Source organism: Chinchilla lanigera, unplaced genomic scaffold, assembly GCF_000276665.1.
Source record: "Chinchilla lanigera isolate Chin_1 unplaced genomic scaffold, ChiLan1.0 scaffold00074, whole genome shotgun sequence".
NCBI classification, from domain to species: Eukaryota; Metazoa; Chordata; class Mammalia; order Rodentia; family Chinchillidae; genus Chinchilla; species Chinchilla lanigera.
In genome coordinates this window covers 2386929-2396700 of record NW_004955475.1, presented here as the reverse complement: position 1 = coordinate 2396700, position 9772 = coordinate 2386929, and positions in this window count along the sequence as shown.

The following is a 9772-nucleotide window of genomic DNA, read 5'->3' as shown; positions in this document are numbered from 1 at the left end:
GATATCAATATGTAATACAATAAGCATTGTTAATTCCCTACCACTCTGTTTGTAACTCTGTAATGTCTGTACTGATCCTATGCTATTTTGTAAAATGTTGTTTGTCTGTTAGTATTTTCCTCCTTTTATTTCTAAAATTAAAAAAAAATTCTGATACATTCTACAATATGAAACCTGTAAACATTATACATACTAAGTAAAATAAACACCAAAAGAAAAATGTTGTCTAATACAATATTTCTCATCATACAGATTTTCAAAGGTGGTTGAATCAAGGTTGTTTTTTTTTTAAAAAACAAAGAATGTGTAAAGCTTAATTACAGTGCTGGCTTTGCATTTTCTGGACCTGCAAACCTATCTTTGATTATGAGGCTAGCATACTGGAAACCAGAGGACCTTTGACAGTGCCAAATCAAAACTTACAAGGAATAACTTTGCAGTTCGGTAAAGATTGAGAGTCTTCCAGTTTTACACTAATGTTTATGATGCGACAGAATGTGTATGATCAAATTATTGGAAAGTATGTGAAAATCTTTTTTTTCTTTGTTTTTTGTTACGATAGTTGATGCAACCGGACATGGTGGTGCACGTTTGTAATCCCAGCACTCGGGAGTCTGAGGCAGGAGGATCACTGTGAGTTTGAGACCAGCCTTTGCTACAATGTGATCTCAAGGCCAACCTGAATTGCAAGACCCTGTCTCAAAAACAAAGCAGAACAATAGGTGATGCATTGTATATTGTTGTCTTCATACTAGTTAAACAGAGTAGAAGATACAGGCATAATATCATATCTATACAATATTAGCACAAAACATTCTTTTCAATGAACCAAGAGAAGCTAGCTGTATAACTAAATTAACTATCTTGTGTATACATAAATTTATTTCTTTTTCCGATTCTTCCTTACCCCTTTCTCCCTTCACAGTTTGTCTTTTCTTCAAACAGTTTTTTCCAAGTTCACGATATCTATTGTACATTTTGGATCCTATTTGCTTGCTCAATTTCTCACACTAGTGAAACAATAACATGTTTACACATATGGAGCTGATTTATTTCACCTTTGAGTGTGGTCTCAAGTTGCATCCATTTACCTAGATATGTTTCCTGTCTATCCTCCTTTATGACTAAGTAGCACTCCATTATATAAAAAAAAACTTTTGTATCATTTCCTCAGTTGATGGGCATTTGGGTTGTTTCTAACATTTAGCTAATACAAATTGTGCTGCTACAAACATAGGTACACATATTTCACTGTGATATGATATTTTTAATTCTTCTGGGAAGATACCCGGAAGGGGAATAGATAGGTCGAATGGGACCTTTAAACCCAGATTTTAAGGAATGTCCACACTGATTTCCACAGTGGTTGCACGAGTCTACATTCCCATCAACAGTGGAGAAGTGTTCTTTTTTCCCCACAGTCCCTCTAGCATTTGTTATCGGTTGTTTTTTTTTAATGATAGCCATTCTTGCTGGGGTAAGTTGAAATTTCAGTGTTCTTTTAATTTGCATCTCTCAAATGACCAGTGATGTTGAACATTTTTTCATGCATTTATTTGTCATTTGTATTTCTTCATATGAGAACGCTGTATTCATCTCAGATGTCCTTTTCTGATTGGATCTTTGAATTTGGGGGCTCTGATTTTTCTCAAGTCTTTATATGTTCTAGATATATATAGGGGCTGGGGATATAGCTCAGTGGTGTAAGCGCCTGCCTGGCAAGCTCAAGGTTGTGAGTTCAATCCCCAGTACTGCAAAAAAAAAAATTAAAAATTTTTTAAAAATAGATATATATGTCCTGTCTGTGGGAAAACTAGTTATAAATTTTCTCACTCTGTGGGTTGTATTTTCAGTCTGTCGGAGATTTCTTTTGTTGTGCAAAAGCTTTTTAATAAGGTGAGATCCAATTTGTTGATTCTTTGCAATATTTCTCTTGTAGTCTGGGTTTTGTTCATGACATTTAGTATGTGAAAATTTTTATACTTCTGTAAACTTGCTTAGATATAAGGTACCATGTGCACTCATTTTGGAGTGCAGCTAAACAATAGATAGATCCCAGTGTGAGCATTTCTACAGAGGTTAACAACTGTGGTTTAGTTGGAATGGACTACACTCCAACTCTGAGGGTGGGTGTACAGCTTGCACTGTTTGCTGTGATAAATGTGAAGAATATTTATGCTGGATGTCACAAACAGGTTTGTGCTTGTGTTGCAGGCTTAATACAGTTGAAGGAAACTTCTGGGAAAGGATATCAGATTTGGCTTCCATATATTTCTACTGTGCACAGCAGCCTTTTACCACCAAAGAGGGTGATTGGGATAAAAGATAACCTAAACAAAAGCTACATTTTAAACACTTGTTACTTGATTTTTAGTTGGAATGGCTATCCAGCAATGCTGCAGTCATGCAGCCACCTATATATTATTTAAATATATTTAACTATTAACTGTGTACACACCAGGAATAAGACAGACCTTTATGAAAACTGTGAAAAAATATATTACTTTGACTTGTTTTCTATACATATCAGGTTCAGCACAACACTGTCAGATCCCCATATGTTTACGGAGATGATATAATTATCAGTACACAGTACATAGTTTACAGTCAAATTATCATTTACATTTGATGATTTTTATGTAGAGTCAAATTTTCTAGTTTTTGTTATATCATAATTTACAAGGTGTGATGTTTCCAGATGCACTTAGACTCAATATTATATATTTGGAATTCTTAAATTTAGTGTATTAAAAACTAGCTTTTATTTTAAAAAATTTCGTTATTGTAATAACTCATGAATGAATTGACAGTAGTCTAGAATAGGAAGGTATAATGAAAATGGGTAAAAATTAGTGGAACGGGTGTCTTCTGAAAGGAATATCTGTAGTATTATTTTAAACAAGCAAAAGTAGAAGCAGTACATATGTACAACAGAATATTGTTTAGGCCATAGTTAGCTAGATTTAACTACTCCATAATATATTATACTCTTCCTGTAATGTATAATAAAATCAGTGTTATCTGTAATACTTTATAAGAATAAAAAATTAATACAAATATTAAAGTAAATACATTTATCCAAGTTAAAAAAGGAAGGCAATTCTGACACATATGTGGGTAAACTTTGAAAACATTATGGTAAAAGAAATAAGTCAGTATCAAAAGGACAAATATTATATGATTCCACATATATGAGGCACGTACATACATATGACATACATAGTGACATACATAGACAGAAAATAGAATAGCGGTTACCAGAAACTTTGAAGAGGGGAGAAAAAGGAGTTATCATGTAATTGGTAGAGTTTAATGGGTACAGCGTTTAAGTCTGGCAAGATGAAAATGTTTAGAGACAGATGGTTGTAATAGTTCAACAATAGTGTGACTATACTTAATGCCACTCAGTTGTACATCTTAAAGTGTTTAATATGGTAAATTTTATGTATATTTTACCACAATTTTTTAAATGTCACAACCAACAAAAAGTACATAAAATATCATGAGATTTGCTTGTATTTTTCCTTAAATTATGAATTTGATCTCTGATATTCTGACATTCTATAGTACTTTAGCTATATTTAACTGTCTTTAGTTTCTACATTGTAAAATAGTGTTTAATGTTGTTTACCTGATTAGAATGCTTTGCTCTCTTATAGAACTTAATCTAGGACATAGTGTTGCACTCAATATTTCAGTTTTGGGGTCAATTAAATAATTCTTGTGGGAACAAAATTACGAATTTTTTATATTTTCCAATTTTCACAAAAATAGACATGTTTAAAAGTTTTTATTTGGTATTTTCAAGTGCATTAGCGAACGAACTAGTCTCTCCTCCTGAGTCAATTCTTCTTGTTTTTATTCCAGTAAATGACACTGTTGACTAAGCCTGGGGAAAAACTTTCTATCTTAGCAACATTATGTCCATTAATTCTTGCTCCTAATACCTCAAATATATTTAAGTTAAAGATCTATTCCATTAAGAAATTCAGGGCTTAGTGTATGGAAAATCAGGTATAAAATTATAGCATAGTATTATAATCGCTAAAAAGTTAAGGACAGCTGGGTGTGGTGGCATACACCTGTAATCCCAGCACTCTGGAGGATAAGGCAGGAGTATCACTGTTAGTTTGAGGACAATCTGGGCTATATAGTGAGTTCAAGGCCATCCTGAACTACACAGTAAGACCTTGTCTCAAAAAACAGTAAAGGATAGAACACAATTGGCACACCAGAAAGGGAGGAGGTGATATATATGTGTAGATGATTTTTTGGTACTACAGTTGGACATAGGGCCTTCATGCTGAGCTATCTCCCCAGCTTGTTTTTATTTTGAAACAGGATCTCCCTACATGGCTAAGTTGACTGGGTCGAAATTCAACATGAGATCCTCCTGCTTCAGCCTCCCAAGATTACAGGTGTGCAATACTACGCCAGTCAATATTTGTAGTTTAAAGGCAAAATCTAATTCTAGTTAAGATAGGTCAATGAGGCGAGGGCAAAGGGTGAGAAGTTCAAGTAAAGGGAAGATCATAATGTACAAATACATGAAGGTATAAGATCTTGACATATTTAAAAAGGATGCATAATAAAGAATGGTGCAGTAGAATACTACATACCTAGATAGGGACTATGTTATATTAATATCTGGAAAGATTATAGTAGAAATTTTTATGTTTTACAGAGATTGCTTGTCTTAGTTGCCTTTGTCATTCCTAGGACAAAATGCCCAACACTCACAAGTTGAAGGAGTAAAGGTTTATTTTAGCTCAAAGTTTGTAGAGGTTTCAGTCCATAGTTGGCTGGCTCCAAGTCAAGGCAGCACGGCAGAGGGGTATCCCCAAAGAGAAACATTCAATAGCAGGGCAGCAGGAAGGACCCCTCCCCACCAAGCATTCTTTTCTATTTTATCCAGTCAAGACTACTAGCCTATTGGATGGTCCCAGCCACACTCAGGGTGGCCCTTCCTGTTGTCCATACCCAGAACTATACTAAACTAATTTAGCTATCACACACCCTCAATCCATGTTCACACACACTATATCCAATCACCTCTGAAATGCCCTACCTGTAAGCTCATGCAGCTTCAGGGTAACATCTGGATAAATCCATAGCACTGCTCTCACAATAACAAAGAATAAAACTGGAGATAATGAGGCCAGTGAAGCTGTCAGTTCAAGTGAGAGATGAAGCTTCTATTTTCAGTGACATTAGGAATAGAAAGAGCAAGTTATGAGAAAGATGGAAAAATAAAGAGAAGTTGGTAATAGACTGCATATAAGATCTGAGACAAAACTAGTAGTCTAAGAAAATAAACAAGATTCTGGCTTTGGAATAGCTAAAATGGGAGTGTTATTCCTCAACAGGGTAACCTAAGAGAATGTTTAGGTTTAAGAGAAGTAGGAAAATGCATTATCTGATATGTTCTTTCCCTTCATTCTTATCAGAATGCTTGGAGCTGCATGGCGGCACACCACAGCCTGAATGTTCAGCTGCCTTGAAATTCTCTCAACCTAATTGATTAGTTCACCACCCTTAATCCCAGTCTTCTGCAAAATCTCAGTAAATGAGCAAAATATGGGCAAATTTTCATCAGAGCATAAAACACGGCCTGGAATCCAACTGTCAGTGGATTTCTTGTTCCCTACTGAAACCTCCCGAGCCTGCTCTTTTCCATTTCTTTTTCTAGTAACATGTTGGTCATCTGAGCTCTGATCGAAATCTTCCATCAAGCTCAGCTTATAGCATTCTTTTGTAAAAATTACTTTATTAGTACATGTTTGCAGTCCATGCAGTTAACAGTCATCTTAGGCTTTGGTTACATGTACATATTACAGTTTTTTAAAAAAAAAAACCCGTTCCCATTATCTTCCCCTCTCCTCTGCTTTTCCAGTACCCCTGTTCCCTTTTGTAAATTGTTCATATTATTTGTCTTAGCTTGCATTATGTTAGTGTTTACATTAGTTGGAATTATGATGTCTATGTACATGGCACATTTTTTTCCTCTTATTTCCCCTTCTCCACCTCCTCACCCTTTTCCCTTGTTCCCTTGGACCACTTCCATATTGCAAGAGATGTGTCTCCTTCTCCCTTTCCACCCACCCTTTATCATTTTCTTATTTTGTACTTTGACTCACTCAAATGGGACATACCATACAGTATTTAAGTTTGTGTATCTGGTTTACTTTGCTCAACATTATACTTCCACATGCATTCATTTTCCTACAAATGTGTCAAATTTGTCATTCTTTATAGCCAAGTAGTATTCCATTATATATAAATACTGCATTTTCTTTATCCAATTCTCTGTTGATGGACATTTGGGTTGCTTCCACATTTTAGCAATTACAAATTGTGCTACTAGGGGCTGTGGATTTAGCTCAGCAGCACAGCGCCTGCCCAGCAAGTGCAAGGTTGTGAGTTTGATCTCCAGTACCAGAAAAGTTTGATCTCCAGTACCGGAAAAAAAAATAAAATAGTTGTTATCAGAAGGCTGTCCTTCTCTCATCCACTCTGGGAACTTGACAGTGTGGAGTGTGGCTTGGAGCCAAGGGGCTGCTTTGGGCCCCAGGTTCACATGCTGAGCCCTTCCCTATAATTGCATCCCTGCTAGCTCTTGTTTTGCAATTGTAGTGGCGGGTGATGGACCCAGGTCACTCACCAACTGTTTAATGCAGAATGCCACTCTGGGAGCAGTATTGTATGTTTTCCTTGCAGCTTCCTACTACCACTGATTCTTCCAGATCATTCGTTCTCCGTGGATCTTTCCTCAGCTGCTATGATGTGACTGCTCCTCTAGTTAGCCATGTCAGACCCCCTACTCCAGACTTTTGCCTTTTCCAAGATCAGGTCCATTGTTTGGCTGGCACGTCTGTCATTCCATACAGAGGGAAAAATCATGGAGCTGGCTCTAAGTTGGTGGTGGCTGAGCCAAGGTATGGAATTCATAATTGTGGAGTTGATTGGGGACCAGCCTACGGGCCTGAGCGTTCTGCCAGTTTACAGCATTCTAGGATCGCTGCTCCAGCCAGCATCACCAACCCTTTCCAACTCCTTCCATGAGACAGTTTCAAAGGCTTCCGAACCAAGTGGTCAGGTAGTCAGAGCTACAACCCCACTTTTCTGGTACCAAAATCGGAAATACTCTACACATGCAAATTAAAGGAGGAAAGGTTTATTTTGGCTCACAGTTTATAGAAGTTTTGCCCATAGTCTGCTGGCTTCAAGGCAGGGTAGCATGGTAGAGAAGCATGGCAAAAGAGAAACAGATAGATCATGGGTTGGTGTTGGGAAGGACAGCATGCATGAGAGAAAGAAAGAGAGAGAGCGAGAGGGAGAGATCATGGGAGGAAGGTGGGAGATAGACCCTTCCAGGCCGTGTCCCCAGTGACCCATCTCCTCCAACCAGGCTTCACCTCCCAATATCATATTTAGCTATAAACACATCAGTAGACTAATCCACTGATAAATATCATACTCCCATAATCTAATCATCTCCACATCCCTCACCTATGAGTGCATGAGCCTTGGGGGGGACATCTAGATGTAAACCATAACTGGTAGTATCAATCATTTTAGAGATGAGAAACTTAAGGTAGGTTAAGTTATACAAAAACCACACAACTAGAAAGTAGTAAGACTAACTTCTGATGTCAAACCCCAAGTTCTTTCCATTTTGCATACTTTCTACCTCCAATTCTATGAATACTAAGCTGGAATATAACGTGCCCAATAACCCTACCACTGTGATTAAGACTTCAAGCATTGAAAGCTTTTGAGCATTCACCAACAGGTCAATCAAGTGAATATACAACAAGTTACAAATAGGAACTGATTCGCAGAGAGTGTTGGATTCTATATCTTTACTCAACAAGTAGCAGAAACTTATTCCTTAAAGCAAAGAAACTTATATCCTTTCCTAAAATATGTTTTAAGCATAAGTTCTCTATGCATATGTTCCTTATTATATTTATGTTATGTTCATTACTAATTTTTAAAAGAAACATTCTAGTAGTAAAAAGGAGTAAGAATTAAAGACAAAAGTAAAGAAATTGGTCAAAATAAGAGATGAAGCTTGGATTCAGAGGAATGAATACTTATAGAATCTACATCAGTCACTTCTTTCATGTATTGTATGATGATTGATGACCTTGTTCTTCTGCTCAAGCTTGCAATATACATGGTATTCACATAGTTTTTCTCTGCTATGGACTGCTGATGCTAAATAATACATAAGGCCTAACTTAGAGCCTTGGTACATAAATGACACTCAAAAGGTTTCTTCCAGCTATGAACTCTCATGATGTTTACAAGGTTTGAGCTCCAGGTAAAGATTTTTCTGTAGAAACCCTACTTATAAGTTTTGTTTCCACTCTTGATTCTTTTATGTTTCACAGGGTTAGAGCTCCTCCTCTTTCTACAATCACTGCATTTATATGACTTCTTATTACTAATTCTCAGAGGGCAAGTAAGAATTGAATCTTATATAACAGTTTTCAAATACTGGATATACTCTTAAAGTCTTTCCATAAGACCAATTCTGTGACTCCCTAAAAACTTAAAAGTTCAGTATGATGATGAACTTCTGTGACTTGCCACTCCAGATTCTGGACTGTAGTCACTCACTCCTTTGAGCTACGAAGCTTAGGATGCTCTCATAGGTAGAATTTCAGGAACATTCCCCCATGGAGAGCAAGCTGTTTCATGATGGAAGCAAAACCATTTTCTTAGAAAGAAATACTTATCAGGCTCTTTGCTACTTTCCACTCTAACCTCTTAATATTCGGTACTTGATCCAAAATTGGGGGCCTAGAGAAAGACTCTGACAGTAACAATCCCTAGGAATTCTTATATGAATGCTCTGTTCTACTTTGGAATAAAATTTGGTCAGTCTTATAATCTGAAAAACTAAATAGGCATGTATGATATCTGTTTTGGGCTTATTGAGCCATCTTAAAATACAGCCCCTGACTATAGAGGAGAATTTTTAAACACACACACACACACACACACACACACACACACACACACACCCTCTAAAGAACTTAGAAATAGATTCTGAGCAACGTCAGAAATGAGCATCCTCTCAGGGACAGAAGCACACATACAGACTAAAGACAGAAGCCGAAGTCTGGACACCTAGGTAGTATCCTACGATACCCTGTGAATTGTGTTAAGTTACAGACAGCTAACCAGTATCACCACTGTTTGTGAAGAAGAAACAGAGACAACTATTTTATGTTCCTTTCTATATATTTCTTCAATAAACATTTGTTGAGTGCCTACTGTGAAGTAAGATCTTGTTAGATTGCTAGAGATACAAAAAAAATCAAGTAACACAACAGTCCTGTTCTTGAAGAGAATTCTTATAGGAGACACGCTAACATAAATGGAAACAAGGAGGCAAAAAGGAAAAATATCCTCTGTCAGAGAAGAGCAAGTGAGGGAGACTTGGAGGACAGAGAATTGAATCTAAAGAACAAGTAAGACTTAAAGTACATCAAAACAACAATAATAGAGAGGCAGATTGGAGAAAGTCATTCAAAACAAAGAGGAAAACTGTAAAAGAACAAAAAGATCCAGGCAGTAACACCTAGAAGAACCAAGTACCCAGCTGAGATTTCATATTCCAAGAAATGATTTACCAGGTAATTTCACATTCTTCTTTGTCCATTAACATCTAGGGACTACTCACTGTTCCTGAAACCCAGTAAATAGCTTTAAAACTCTTGTTTGTTGATACTGCGTCCTTTCCGGATTGCCTAGAGTGGCT